Raw genomic sequence first — 14,363 nt, 5'->3', positions numbered from 1 at the left:
GGTGTGACTAAAGGATATATGTTGGGGCCCCGAAAGGGGGTCGGCAGTCTAGTGGCAATGGGCATCACTTTGCAGTTTGGGTTTGTGAGTTCAGGTACCGGTCTGGTGTCGGAAACCTGTAAGCGCCCTCCCAATCAACTGTCGGTCCTGGATTGTGAGGATTTCCCCTTATACTGGTCTCAGTAGACACATTTCCATTTTACTTTTTCACTCTCGCATTGCCTATTTCTCTCTCTCTCATAGTTACATTATAGACAAGAGAGACATTGTCAGCGAGAGGGCTTCACAGCACCTTCCCCCCTTTCCCTAAGTGCATTGCAAGGGGCTCTGGGAGGCGTGCACATTTGTCTGAAACACAAAGATCCACTGGCAATAAAAGGCGTAGGTCCCTAGTTTGCATTTCTTAGAATTTGAGGTGACACTCAGAGTTGTCTCGGGCGTGACTGTACCTTTCATAGGAGATGTGCTAATCCCCAAACCCTCTTCCTTTGTCCCAGTAATCTGTCTTAGTGCCTCTAGCAAGTTGTTTTCTGAAACAAAGCTTACCTGAACATCCTGTAAAATTGGTAACTTTTCAGGAGCAGTACAGTGCAGTATATAGCATTCCTGTTGCGCACAGCATCTAGATCCAAAAATTGCTTACTCTACCCAAGAAATTAGAATTCACCCAGTCAAACAGAGGGATCTATAAAGAGCATGGCAAGTAGTTAACATAAACTACTTCCCCCAAGTTCTCTTGGTGCACTCTGCTGCCCTCTTTTAACAGAAGAATGCAACTGCTGGTCTTGCTTCTCAGCAAGGTACCTACATATAGAATCCTTGGTGCACTCTTGCTAAATCTGCTGGAATGTGTCTTCTATTGTGCCCAAGGTGGTTGTGTATTTGGGGACTCAGGGAAGCAAGGGAGCAGTCTAATGCACTGCAGTGCTAAGAGAGGCATGCCTTTTTCAGAAAAAAGTTCAGGTTTTCTGCCAATCAGAAAAAAATAGCAATGCAATCAGGCCAAAGGCAGAACACACATGCCAGTGAGTCTCTGTGGCGCAATTGGTTAGCGCGTTCGGCTGTTAACCGAAAAGACGCTGCTGTTTTGGGCACAAAGACACAGAGTGTTCCACTCAGTAAACCTGAGTCATTTCTCCCGTGTTCTCTGGGTTCAGCCTACTGTCCCCTTTTAACACAAGTGCGCAACTGTGGCTTTCTCCTCATAGCAAGTTATGCCTACACAGAGGGAATTTGGTGCACTGTTGATGGGCTCTGTCCTCTACTAAATCCCCTGTGTTTGTGGATTACGGGAGGTAGGAAGTGCTTGATACCCTGATTTGCTGTGGGAAATAGAGCTATTTTAGAAATATTTTCAGGTTGCCTGGGGAGCATAAGCAAACAGCACACCAATCAGGCCCCAGTGTAAGCACTGCATGAGTCTCTGTGGCGCAATCGGTTAGCGCGTTCGGCTGTTAACCGAAAGGTTGGTGGTTCAAGCCCACCCAGGGACGATGCATTTTGGCTCAAAAATTCAGCATGACCAACTATGAACTTCTGTTTACCTCTCGCAGGTCTCGTCTGCTGACGTCCAAAAAATCCAATAAACTGTAAGCAATTCTTCTCGCTTGCTTTAGTTTTTCAAAACTTGCCATTCAATTCATAAACATCAAGACTTCATGGGAAGGGTTTGGCTGCAGCGTGTACTGATGCACAGAAGGAAGCTATCCTAGCCAGTCTACTTAAGAGAAGCAATGAGGCTCTGCAGGTGCATGTACGTCTCCTACCTTTATTCTGTCATCAGACACACCAGGTGGACTGCCACAAGGACCTCGTGGCGCAATGGTAGCGCGTCTGACTCCAGATCAGAAGTTTGTGTGTTCAAATCACGTCGTGGTCATACTTCCTCTTCCCACTCTGAAATATAAAATTGCTCTTCAGTATCTCGTTATTTCAACCTGACTGCATCTTTGAGCTCTGGGCCTAGTTGTTCTGGCGTTTCGAATGTAAGCTTTGCAGCAGGGAAGTATCATATTGACAGACACCCATGAAGGACATGGTCAAGCTTTAAAGCAGGCCAATCTCTATGTTTTACTGGATGCAGCAGAAGTATTTCCTCTTTACCATCTCTTCAAGTGGGCCTGACTGATGTGCTGTTTTGTGCACGCTACGTGGGCTTTGTAAAGCATACCTCTGCCATTTGCATGGCCTCCTAGCGCTGTCAATATTTTCGTGTAATCGCTGAATGCTGCACTGTCCTGGGAACTCTAGGTGTGACTAAAGGATATATGCTGGGGCCCCGAAAGGGGGTCGGCAGTCTAGTGGCAATGCCCATCACTTTGCAGTTTGGGTTTGTGAGTTCAGGTACCGGTCTGGTGTCGGAAACCTGTAAGCGCCCTCCCAATCAACTGTCGGTCCTGGATTGTGAGGATTTCCCCTTATACTGGTCTCAGTAGACACATTTCCATTTTACTTTTTCACTCTCGCATTGCCTATTTCTCTCTCTCTCATAGATACATTATAGACAAGAGAGACATTGTCAGCGAGAGGGCTTCACAGCACCTTCCCCCATTTCCCTAAGTGCATTGCAAGGGGCTCTGGGAGGCGTGCACATTTGTCTGAAACACAAAGATCCACTGGCAATAAAAAGCGTAGGTCCCTAGTTTGCATTTCTTAGAATTTGAGGTGACACTCAGAGTTGTCTCGGGCGTGACTGTACCTTTCATAGGAGATGTGCTAATCCCCAAACCCTCTTCCTTTGTCCCAGTAATCTTTCTTAGTGCCTCTAGCAAGTTGTTTTCTGAAACAAAGCTTACCTGAACATCCTGTAAAATTGGTAACTTTTCAGTAGCAGTAGAGTGCAGTATATAGCATTCCTGTTGCGCACAGCATCTAGATCCAAAAATTGCTTACTCTACCCCAGAAATTAGAATTCACCCAGTCAAACAGAGGGATCTATAAAGAGCATGGCAAGTAGTTAACATAAGCTACTTCCCCCAAGTTCTCTTGGTGCACTCTGCTGCCCTCTTTTAACAGAAGAATGCAACTGCAGGTCTTGCTTCTCAGCAAGGTACCTACATATAGAATCCTTGGTGCACTCTTGCTAAATCTGCTGGAATGTGTCTTCTATTGTGCCCAGGGTGGTTGTGTATTTGGGGACTCAGGGAAGCAAGGGAGCAGTCTAATGCACTGCAGTGCTAAGAGAGGCATGCCTTTTTCAGAAAAAAGTTCAGGTTTTCTGCCAATCAGAAGAAAATAGCAATGCAATCAGGCCAAAGGCAGAACACACATGCCAGTGAGTCTCTGTGGCGCAATTGGTTAGCGCGTTCGGCTGTTAACCGAAAAGACGCTGCTGTTTTTGGCACAAAGACACAGAGTGTTCCACTCAGTAAACCTGAGTCATTTCTCCCGTGTTCTCTGGGTTCAGCCTACTGTCCCCTTTTAACACAAGTGTGCAACTGTGGCTTTCTCCTCATAGCAAGTTATGCCTACACAGAGGACATTTGGTGCACTGTTGATGGGCTCTGTCCTCTACTAAATCCCCTGTGTTTGTGGATTAGGGGAGGTAGGGAAGTGCTTGATATCCTGATTTGCTGTGGGAAATAGAGCTATTTTAGAAATATTTTCAGGTTGCCTGGGAAGCATAAGCAAACAGCACACCAATCAGGCCCCAGTGTAAGCACTGCATGAGTCTCTGTGGCGCAATCGTTTAGCGCGTTCGGCTGTTAACCGAAAGGTTGGTGGTTCAAGCCCACCCAGGGACGATGCATTTTGGCTCAAAAATTCAGCATGACCAACTATGAACTTCTGTTTACCTCTCGCAGGTCTCGTCTGCTGACGTCCAAAAAATCCAATAAACTGTAAGCAATTCTTCTCGCTTGCTTTAATTTTTCAAAACTTGCCATTCAATTCATAAACATCAAGACTTCATGGGAAGGGTTTGGCTGCAGCGTGTACTGATGCACAGAAGGAAGCTATCCTAGCCAGTCTACCTAAAGAAGCAATGAGGCTCTGCAGGTGCATGTACGTCTCCTACCTTTATTCTGTCATCAGACACACCAGGTGGACTGCCACAAGGACCTCGTGGCGCAATGGTAGCGCGTTTGACTCCAGATCAGAAGGTTGCGTGTTCAAATCACGTCGGGGTCATGTTTGCTTTTCCCACTCTGAAATATAAAATTGCTCTTCAGTATCTCGTTATTTCAACCTGACTGCATCTTTGTGCTCTGGGCCTAGTTGTTCTGGCGTTTCGAATGTAAGCTTTGCAGCAGGGAAGTATCATATTGACAGACACCCATGAAGGACATGGTCAACCTTTAAAGCAGGCCAATCTCTATGTTTTACTGGATGCAGCAGAAGTATTTCCTCTTTACCATCTCTTCAAGTGGGCCTGACTGATGTGCTGTTTTGTGCACGCTACGTGGGCTTTGTAAAGCATACCTCTGCCATTTGCATGGCCTCCTAGCGCTGTCAATATTTTCGTGTAATCGCTGAATGCTGCACTGTCCTGGGAACTCTAGGTGTGACTAAAGGATATATGCTGGGGCCCCGAAAGGGGGTCGGCAGTCTAGTGGCAATGCCCATCACTTTGCAGTTTGGGTTTGTGAGTTCAGGTACCGGTCTGGTGTCGGAAACATGTAAGCGCCCTCCCAATCAACTGTCGGTCCTGGATTGTGAGGATTTCCCCTTATACTGGTCTCAGTAGACACATTTCCATTTTACTTTTTCACTCTCGCATTGCCTATTTCTCTCTCTCTCATAGTTACATTATAGACAAGAGAGACATTGTCAGCGAGATGGCTTCACAGCACCTTCCCCCCTTTCCCTAAGTGCATTGCAAGGGGCTCTGGGAGGCGTGCACATTTGTCTGAAACACAAAGATCCACTGGCAATAAAAGGCGTAGGACCCCAGTTCGCATTTCTTAGAATTTGAGGAGGCACTCAGAGTTGTCCTGGGCGTGACTGTACCTTTCATAGGAGATGTGCTAATCCCCAAACCCTCTTCCTTTGTCCCAGTAATCTGTCTTAGTGCCTCTAGCAAGTTGTTTTCTGAAACAAAGCTTACCTGAACATCCTGTAAAATTGGTAACTTTTCAGTAGCAGTAAAGTGCAGTATATAGCATTCCTGTTGCGCACTGCATCTAGATCCGAAAATTGCTTAATCTACCCCAGAAATTAGAATTCACCCAGTCAAACAGAGGGATCTATAAAGAGCATGGCAAGCAGTTAACATAAGCTACTTCCCCCAAGTTCTCTTGGTGCACTCTGCTGCCCTCTTTTAACAGAAGAATGCAACTGCAGGTCTTGCTTCTCAGCAAGGTACCTACATATAGAATCCTTGGTGCACTCTTGCTAAATCTGCTGGAATGTGTCTTCTATTGTGCCCAAGGTGGTTGTGTATTTGGGGACTCAGGGAAGCAAGGGAGCAGTCTAATGCACTGCAGTGCTAAGAGAGGCATGCCTTTTTCAGAAAAAAGTTCAGGTTTTCTGCCAATCAGAAAAAAATAGCAATGCAATCAGGCCAAAGGCAGAACACACATGCCAGTGAGTCTCTGTGGCGCAATTGGTTAGCGCGTTCGGCTGTTAACCGAAAAGACGCTGCTGTTTTGGGCACAAAGACACAGAGTGTTCCACTCAGTAAACCTGAGTCATTTCTCCCGTGTTCTCTGGGTTCAGTCTACTGTCCCCTTTTAACACAAGTGCGCAACTGTGGCTTTCTCCTCATAGCAAGTTATGGCTACACAGGGGGCATTTGGTGCACTGTTGATGGGCTCTGTCCTCTACTAAATCCCCTGTGTTTGTGGATTACGGGAGGTAGGGAAGTGCTTGATACCCTGATTTGCTGTGGGAAATAGATTTATTTTAGAAATATTTTCAGGTTGCCTGGGGAGCATAAGCAAACAGCACACCAATCAGGCCCCAATGTAAGCACTGCATGAGTCTCTGTGGCGCAATCGGTTAGCGCGTTCTGCTGTTAACCGAAAGGTTGGTGGTTCAAGCCCACCCAGGGACGGTGCATTTTGGCTCAAAAATTCAGCGTGACCAACCTCTCGCAGGTCTCGTCTGCTGACGTCCAAAAAATCCAATAAACTGCAAGCAATTCTTCTCGCTTGCTTTAGTTTTTCAAAACTTGCCATTCAATTCATAAACATCAAGACTTCATGGGAAGGGTTTGGCTGCAGAGTGTACTGATGCACAGAAGGAAGCTATCCTAGCCAGTCTACTTAAAGAAGCAATGAGGCTCTGCAGGTCCATGTACGTCTCCTACCTTTATTCTGTCATCAGACACACCAGGTGGAGTGCCGCAAGGACCTCGTGGCGCAATGGTAGCGCGTCTGACTCCAGATCAGAAGGTTGCGTGTTCAAATCACGTCGGGGTCATATTTGCTTTTCCCACTCTGAAATATAAAATTGCTCTTCAGTATCTCGTTATTTCAACCTGACTGCATCTTTGTGCTCTGGGCCTAGTTGTTCTGGCGTTTCGAATGTAAGCTTTGCAGCAGGGAAGTATCATATTGACAGACATCCATGAAGGAGATGGTCAACCTTTAAAGCAGGCCAATCTCTATGTTTTACTGGATGCAGCAGAAGTATTTCCTCTTTACCATCTCTTCAAGTGGGCCTGACTGATGTGCTGTTTTGTGCACGCTACGTGGGCTTTGTAAAGCATACCTCTGCCATTTGCATGGCCTCCTAGCGCTGTCAATATTTTCGTGTAATCGCTGAATGCTGCACTGTCCTGGGAACTCTAGGTGTGACTAAAGGATATATGCTGGGGCCCCGAAAGGGGGTCAGCAGTCTAGTGGCAATGCCCATCACTTTGTAGTTTGGGTTTGTGAGTTCAGGTACCGGTCTGGTGTCAGAAAACTGTAAGCGCCCTCCCAATCAACTGTCGGTCCTGGATTGTGAGGATTTCCCCTTATACTGGTCTCAGTAGACACATTTCCATTTTACTTTTTCACTCTCGCATTGCCTATTTCTCTCTCTCTAATAGATACATTATAGACAAGAGAGACATTGTCAGCGAGAGGGCTTCACAGCACCTTCCCCCATTTCCCTAAGTGCATTGCAAGGGGCTCTGGGAGGCGTGCACATTTGTCTGAAACACAAAGATCCACTGGCAATAAAAGGCGTAGGACCCCAGTTCGCATTTCTTAGAATTTGAGGAGGCACTCAGAGTTGTCTCGGGCGTGACTGTACCTTTCATAGGAGATGTGCTAATCCCCAAACCCTCTTCCTTTGTCCCAGTAATCTGTCCTAGGGCCTCTAGCAAGTTGTTTTCTGAAACAAAGCTTACCTGAACATCCTGTAAAATTGGTAACTTTTCAGTAGCAGTACAGTGCAGTATATAGCATTCCTGTTGCGCACAGCATCTAGATCCAAAAATTGCTTACTCTACCCCAGAAATTAGAATTCACCCAGTCAAACAGAGGGATCTATAAAGATCATGGCAAGTAGTTAACATAAGCTACTTCCCCCAAGTTCTCTTGGTGCACTCTGCTGCCCTCTTTTAACAGAAGAATGCAACTGCAGGTCTTGCTTCTCAGCAAGGTACCTACATATAGAAACCTTGGTGCACTCTTGCTAAATCTGCTGGAATGTGTCTTCTATTGTGCCCAAGGTGGTTGTGTATTTGGGGACTCAGGGAAGCAAGGGAGCAGTCTAATGCACTGCAGTGCTAAGAGAGGCATGCCTTTTTCAGAAAAAAAGTTCAGGTTTTCTGCCAATCAGAAAAAAATAGCAATGCAATCAGGCCAAAGGCAGAACACACATGCCAGTGAGTCTCTGTGGCACAATTGGTTAGCGCGTTCGGCTGTTAACGGAAAAGACGCTGCTGTTTTTGGCACAAAGACACAGTGTTCCACTCAGTAAACCTGAGTCATTTCTCCCGTGTTCTCTGGGTTCAGCCTACTGTCCCCTTTTAACACAAGTGTGCAACTGTGGCTTTCTCCTCATAGCAAGTTATGCCTACACAGAGGACATTTGGTGCACTGTTGATGGGCTCTGTCCTCTACTAAATCCCCTTTGTTTGTGGATTAGGGGAGGTAGGGAAGTGCTTGATACCCTGATTTGCTGTGGGAAATAGAGCTATTTTAGAAATATTTTCAGGTTGCCTGGGAAGCATAAGCAAACATCACACCAATCAGGCCCCAGAGTAAGCACTCCATGAGTCTCTGTGGCGCAATCAGTTAGCGCGTTCGGCTGTTAACCGAAAGGTTGGTGGTTCAAGCCCACCCAGGGACGATGCATTTCGGCTCAAAAATTCAGCATGACCAACTATGAACTTCTGTTTACCTCTCGCAGGTCTCGTCTGCTGACGTCCAAAAAATCCAATAAACTGTAAGCAATTCTTCTCGCTTGCTTTAGTTTTTCAAAACTTGCCATTCAATTCATAAACATCAAGACTTCATGGGAAGGGTTTGGCTGCAGCGTGTACTGATGCACAGAAGGAAGCTATCCTAGCCAGTCTACCTAAAGAAGCAATGAGGCTCTGCAGGTGCATGTACGTCTCCTACCTTTATTCTGTCATCAGACACACCAGGTGGACTGCCACAAGGACCTCGTGGCGCAATGGTAGCGCGTCTGACTCCAGATCAGAAGGTTGTGTGTTCAAATCACGTCGGGGTCATACTTCCTTTTCCCACTCTGAAATACAAAATTGCTCTTCAGTATCTCGTTATTTCAACCTGACTGCATCTTTGTGCTCTGGGCCTAGTTGTTCTGGCGTTTCGAATGTAAGCTTTGCAGCAGGGAAGTTTCATATTGACAGACACCCATGAAGGACATGGTCAACCTTTAAAGCAGGCCAATCTCTATGTTTTACTGGATGCAGCAGAAGTATTTCCTCTTTACCATCTCTTCAAGTGGGCCTGACTGATGTGCTGTTTTGTGCACGCTACGTGGGCTTTGTAAAGCATACCTCTGCCATTTGCATGGCCTCCTAGCGCTATCAATATTTTCGTGTAATCGCTGAATGCTGCACTGTCCTGGGAACTCTAGGTGTGACTAAAGGATATATGTTGGGGCCCCGAAAGGGGGTCGGCAGTCTAGTGGCAATGGGCATCACTTTGCAGTTTGGGTTTGTGAGTTCAGGTACCGGTCTGGTGTCGGAAACCTGTAAGCGCCCTCCCAATCAACTGTCGGTCCTGGATTGTGAGGGTTTCCCCTTATACTGGTCTCAGAAGACACATTTCCATTTTACTTTTTCACTCTCGCATTGCCTATTTCTCTCTCTCTCATAGATACATTATAGACATGAGAGACATTGTCAGCGAGAGGGCTTCACATCACCTTCCCCCATTTCCCTAAGTGCATTGCAAGGGGCTCTGGGAGGCGTGCACATTTGTCTGAAACACAAAGATCCACTGGCAATAAAAAGCGTAGGTCCCTAGTTTGCATTTCTTAGAATTTGAGGTGACACTCAGAGTTGTCTCGGGCGTGACTGTACCTTTCATAGGAGATGTGCTAATCCCCAAACCCTCTTCCTTTGTCCCAGTAATCTGTCTTAGTGCCTCTAGCAAGTTGTTTTCTGAAACAAAGCTTACCTGAACATCGTGTAAAATTGGTAACTTTTCAGTAGCAGTACAGTGCAGTATATAGCATTCCTGTTGCGCACAGCATCTAGATCCAAAAATTGCTTACTCTACCCCAGAAATTAGAATTCACCCAGTCAAACAGAGGGATCTATAAAGATCATGGCAAGTAGTTAACATAAGCTACTTCCCCCAAGTTCTCTTGGTGCACTCTGCTGCCCTCTTTTAACAGAAGAATGCAACTGCAGGTCTTGCTTCTCAGCAAGGTAACTACATATAGAAACCTTGGTGCACTCTTGCTAAATCTGCTGGAATGTGTCTTCTATTGTGCCCAAGGTGGTTGTGTATTTGGGGACTCAGGGAAGCAAGGGAGCAGTCTAATGCACTGCAGTGCTAAGAGAGGCATGCCTTTTTCAGAAAAAAGTTCAGGTTTTCTGCCAATCAGAAAAAAATAGCAATGCAATCAGGCCAAAGGCAGAACACACATGCCAGTGAGTCTCTGTGGCGCAATTGGTTAGCGCGTTCGGCTGTTAACCGAAAAGACGCTGCTGTTTTTGGCACAAAGACACAGAGTGTTCCACTCAGTAAACCTGAGTCATTTCTCCCGTGTTCTCTGGGTTCAGCCTACTGTCCCCTTTTAACACAAGTGCGCAATTGTGGCTTTCTCCTCATAGCAAGTTATGCCTATACAGAGGACATTTGGTGCACTGTTGATGGGCTCTGTCCTCTACTAAATCCCCTGTGTTTGTGGATTACGGGAGGTAGGGAAGTGCTTGATACCCTGATTTGCTGTGGGAAAAAGAGCTATTTTAGAAATATTTTCAGGTTGCCTGGGAAGCATAAGCAAACAGCACACCAATCAAGCCCCTGTGTAAGAACTGCATGAGTCTCTGTGGCGCAATCGGTTAGCGCGTTCGGCTGTTAACCGAAAGGTTGGTGGTTCAAGCCCACCCAGGGACCGTGCATTTTGGCTCAAAAATTCAGCGTGACCAACTATGGACTTCTGTTTACCTCTCGCAGGTCTCGTCCGCTGACGTCCAAAAAATCCAATAAACTGCAAGCAATTCTTCTCGCTTGCTTTAGTTTTTCAAAACTTGCCATTCAATTCATAAACATCAAGACTTCATGGGAAGGGTTTGGCTGCAGCGTGTACTGATGCACAGAAGGAAGCTATCCTAGCCAGTCTACCTAAAGAAGCAATGAGGCTCTGCAGGTGCATGTACGTCTCCTACCTTTATTCTGTCATCAGACACACCAGGTGGACTGCCACAAGGACCTCGAGGCGCAATGGTAGCGCGTCTGACTCCAGATCAGAAGGTTGCGTGTTCAAATCACGTCGGGGTCATACTTCCTTTTCCCACTCTGAAATACAAAATTGCTCTTCAGTATCTCGTTATTTCAACCTGACTGCATCTTTGTGCTCTGGGCCTAGTTGTTCTGGCGTTTCGAATGTAAGCTTTGCAGCAGGGAAGTATCATATTGACAGACACCCATGAAGGACATGGTCAACCTTTAAAGCAGGCCAATCTCTATGTTTTACTGGATGCAGCAGAAGTATTTACTCGTTACCATCTCTTCAAGTGGGCCTGACTGATGTGCTGTTTTGTGCACGCTACGTGGGCTTTGTAAAGCATACCTCTGCCATTTGCATGGCCTCCTAGCGCTGTCAATATTTTCGTGTAATCGCTGAATGCTGCACTGTCCTGGGAACTCTAGGTGTGACTAAAGGATATATGCTGGGGCCCCAAAAGGGGGTCGGCAGTCTAGTGGCAATGGGCATCACTTTGCAGTTTGGGTTTGTGAGTTCAGGTACCGGTCTGGTGTCGGAAACCTGTAAGCGCCCTCCCAATCAACTGTCGGTCCTGGATTGTGAGGATTTCCCCTTATACTGGTCTCAGTAGACACATTTCCATTTTACTTTTTCACTCTCGCATTGCCTATTTCTCTCTCTCTCATAGATACATTATAGACAAGAGAGACATTGTCAGCGAGAGGGTTGCACAGCACCTTCCCCCATTTCCCTAAGTGCATTGCAAGGGGCTCTGGGAGGCGTGCACATTTGTCTGAAACACAAAGATCCACTGGCAATAAAAGGCGTAGGACCCCAGTTCGCATTTCTTAGAATTTGAGGAGGCACTCAGAGTTGTCTCGGGCGTGACTGTACCTTTCATAGGAGATGTGCTAATCCCCAAACCCTCTTCCTTTGTCCCAGTAATCTGTCTTAGTGCCTCTAGCAAGTTGTTTTCTGAAACAAAGCTTACCTGAACATCCTGTAAAATTGGTAACTTTTCAGTAGCAGTACAGTGCAGTATATAGCATTCCTGTGGCGCACAGCATCTAGATCCAAAAATTGCTTACTCTACCCCAGAAATTAGAATTCACCCAGTCAAACAGAGGGATCTATAAAGATTATGGCAAGTAGTTAACATAAGCTACTTCCCCCAAGTTCTCTTGGTGCACTCTGCTGCCCTCTTTTAACAGAAGAATGCAACTGCAGGTCTTGCTTCTCAGCAAGGTACCTACATATAGAATCCTTGGTGCACTCTTGCTAAATCTGCTGGAATGTGTCTTCTATTGTGCCCAAGGTGGTTGTGTATTTGGGGACTCAGGGAAGCAAGGGAGCAGTCTAATGCACTGCAGTGCTAAGAGAGGCATGCCTTTTTCAGAAAAAAGTTCAGGTTTTCTGCCAATCAGAAAAAAATAGCAATGCAATCAGGCCAAAGGCAGAACACACATGCCAATGAGTCTCTGTGGCGCAATTGGTTAGCGCGTTCGGCTGTTAACCGAAAAGACGCTGCTGTTTTGGGCACAAAGACACAGAGTGTTCCACTCAGTAAACCTGAGTCATTTCTCCCGTGTTCTCTGGGTTCAGCCTACTGTCCCCTTTTAACACAAGTGCGCAACTGTGGCTTTCTCCTCATAGCAAGTTATGCCTACACAGAGGACATTTGGTGCACTGTTGATGGGCTCTGTCCTCTACTAAATCCCCTGTGTTTGTGGATTACGGGAGGTAGGGAAGTGCTTGATACCCTGATTTGCTGTGGGAAATAGAGCTATTTTAGAAATATTTTCAGGTTGCCTGGGAAGCATAAGCAAACAGAACACCAATCAGGCCCCAGTGTAAGCACTGCATGAGTCTCTGTGGCGCAATCGGTTAGCGCGTTCGGCTGTTAACCGAAAAGACGCTGCTGTTTTTGGCACAAAGACACAGAGTGTTCCACTCAGTAAACCTGAGTCATTTCTCCCGTGTTCTCTGGGTTCAGCCTACTGTCCCCTTTTAACACAAGTGCGCAACTGTGGCTTTCTCCTCATAGCAAGTTATGCCTACACAGAGGACATTTGGTGCACTGTTGATGGGCTCTGTCCTCTACTAAATCCCCTGTGTTTGTGGATTAGGGGAGGTAGGGAAGTGCTTGATACCCTGATTTGCTGTGGGAAATAGAGCTATTTTAGAAATATTTTCAGGTTGCCTGGGAAGCATAAGCAAACAGCACACCAATCAGGCCCCAGTGTAAGCACTGCATGAGTCTCTGTGGCGCAATCGGTTAGCGCGTTCGGCTGTTAACCGAAAGGTTGGTGGTTCAAGCCCACCCAGGGACGATGCATTTTGGCTCAAAAATTCAGCATGACCAACTATGAACTTCTGTTTACCTCTCGCAGGTCTCGTCTGCTGACGTCCAAAAAATCCAATAAACTGTAAGCAATTCTTCTCGCTTGCTTTAGTTTTTCAAAACTTGCCATTCAATTCATAAACATCAAGACTTCATGGGAAGGGTTTGGCTGCAGCGTGTACTGATGCACAGAAGGAAGCTATCCTAGCCAGTCTACCTAAAGAAGCAATGAGGCTCTGCAGGTGCATGTACGTCTCCTACCTTTATTCTGTCATCAGACACACCAGGTGGATTGCCACAAGGACCTCGTGCCGCAATGGTAGCGCGTCTGACTCCAGATCAGAAGGTTGTGTGTTCAAATCACGTCGGGGTCATACTTCCTTTTCCCACTCTGAAATACAAAATTGCTCTTCAGTATCTCGTTATTTCAACCTGACTGCATCTTTGTGCTCTGGGCCTAGTTGTTCTGGCGTTTCGAATGTAAGCTTTGCAGCAGGGAAGTATCATATTGACAGACACCCATGAAGGACATGGTCAACCTTTAAAGCAGGCCAATCTCTATGTTTTACTGGATGCAGCAGAAGTATTTCCTCTTTACCATCTCTTCAAGTGGGCCTGACTGATGTGCTGTTTTGTGCACGCTACGTGGGCTTTGTAAAGCATACCTCTGCCATTTGCATGGCCTCCTAGCGCTGTCAATATTTTCGTGTAATCGCTGAATGCTGCACTGTCCTGGGAACTCTAGGTGTGACTAAAGGATATATGTTGGGGCCCCGAAAGGGGGTCGGCAGTCTAGTGGCAATGGGCATCACTTTGCAGTTTGGGTTTGTGAGTTCAGGTACCGGTCTGGTGTCGGAAACCTGTAAGCGCCCTCCCAATCAACTGTCAGTCCTGGATTGTGAGGATTTCCCCTTATACTGGTCTCAGTAGACACATTTCCATTTGACTTTTTCACTCTCGCATTGCCTATTTCTCTCTCTCTCATAGTTACATTATAGACAAGAGAGACATTGTCAGCGAGAGGGTTGCACAGCACCTTCCCCCATTTCCCTAAGTCCATTGCATGGGGCTCTGGGAGGCGTGCACATTTGTCTGAAACACAAAGATCCACTGGCAATAAAAGGCGTAGGACCCCAGTTCGCATTTCTTAGAATTTGAGGAGGCACTCAGAGTTGTCTCGGGCGTGACTGTACCTTTCATAGGAGATGTGCTAATCCCCAAACCCTCTTCCTTTGTCCCA

At 46.5% G+C, this 14,363-nt stretch overlaps 11 non-coding genes across 11 annotated transcripts; all 11 read left to right on the top strand.

Moving 5' to 3' along the window:
• The first annotated feature begins 1,419 nt into the window (after positions 1–1,419).
• On the top strand, positions 1,420–1,493 carry TRNAN-GUU (transfer RNA asparagine (anticodon GUU)). Its single transcript has one exon. It is a non-coding gene; the product is annotated as a tRNA-Asn (tRNA).
• Positions 1,494–1,807: 314 nt separating this feature from the next.
• TRNAW-CCA (transfer RNA tryptophan (anticodon CCA)) lies at positions 1,808–1,879 on the top strand. The gene has a single exon. It is a non-coding gene; the product is annotated as a tRNA-Trp (tRNA).
• Positions 1,880–3,669: 1,790 nt separating this feature from the next.
• Positions 3,670–3,743, top strand: TRNAN-GUU (transfer RNA asparagine (anticodon GUU)). The gene has a single exon. It is a non-coding gene; the product is annotated as a tRNA-Asn (tRNA).
• Positions 3,744–4,056: 313 nt separating this feature from the next.
• Positions 4,057–4,128, top strand: TRNAW-CCA (transfer RNA tryptophan (anticodon CCA)). Its single transcript has one exon. It is a non-coding gene; the product is annotated as a tRNA-Trp (tRNA).
• A 2,160-nt stretch (positions 4,129–6,288) lies between these two features.
• TRNAW-CCA (transfer RNA tryptophan (anticodon CCA)) lies at positions 6,289–6,360 on the top strand. Its single transcript has one exon. It is a non-coding gene; the product is annotated as a tRNA-Trp (tRNA).
• Positions 6,361–8,149: 1,789 nt separating this feature from the next.
• On the top strand, positions 8,150–8,223 carry TRNAN-GUU (transfer RNA asparagine (anticodon GUU)). The gene has a single exon. It is a non-coding gene; the product is annotated as a tRNA-Asn (tRNA).
• Positions 8,224–8,536: 313 nt separating this feature from the next.
• On the top strand, positions 8,537–8,608 carry TRNAW-CCA (transfer RNA tryptophan (anticodon CCA)). The gene has a single exon. It is a non-coding gene; the product is annotated as a tRNA-Trp (tRNA).
• A 1,790-nt stretch (positions 8,609–10,398) lies between these two features.
• Positions 10,399–10,472, top strand: TRNAN-GUU (transfer RNA asparagine (anticodon GUU)). The gene has a single exon. It is a non-coding gene; the product is annotated as a tRNA-Asn (tRNA).
• A 313-nt stretch (positions 10,473–10,785) lies between these two features.
• On the top strand, positions 10,786–10,857 carry TRNAW-CCA (transfer RNA tryptophan (anticodon CCA)). The gene has a single exon. It is a non-coding gene; the product is annotated as a tRNA-Trp (tRNA).
• A 2,181-nt stretch (positions 10,858–13,038) lies between these two features.
• On the top strand, positions 13,039–13,112 carry TRNAN-GUU (transfer RNA asparagine (anticodon GUU)). The gene has a single exon. It is a non-coding gene; the product is annotated as a tRNA-Asn (tRNA).
• Positions 13,113–13,425: 313 nt separating this feature from the next.
• Positions 13,426–13,497, top strand: TRNAW-CCA (transfer RNA tryptophan (anticodon CCA)). Its single transcript has one exon. It is a non-coding gene; the product is annotated as a tRNA-Trp (tRNA).
• Positions 13,498–14,363: the final 866 nt, after the last annotated feature.

This window comes from Ambystoma mexicanum, chromosome 11 (assembly GCF_040938575.1).
Source record: "Ambystoma mexicanum isolate Mex_15411 chromosome 11, UKY_AmexF1_1, whole genome shotgun sequence".
Taxonomy (NCBI): Eukaryota; Metazoa; Chordata; class Amphibia; order Caudata; family Ambystomatidae; genus Ambystoma; species Ambystoma mexicanum.
This window is presented reverse-complemented; position numbering and strand designations above follow the sequence as displayed.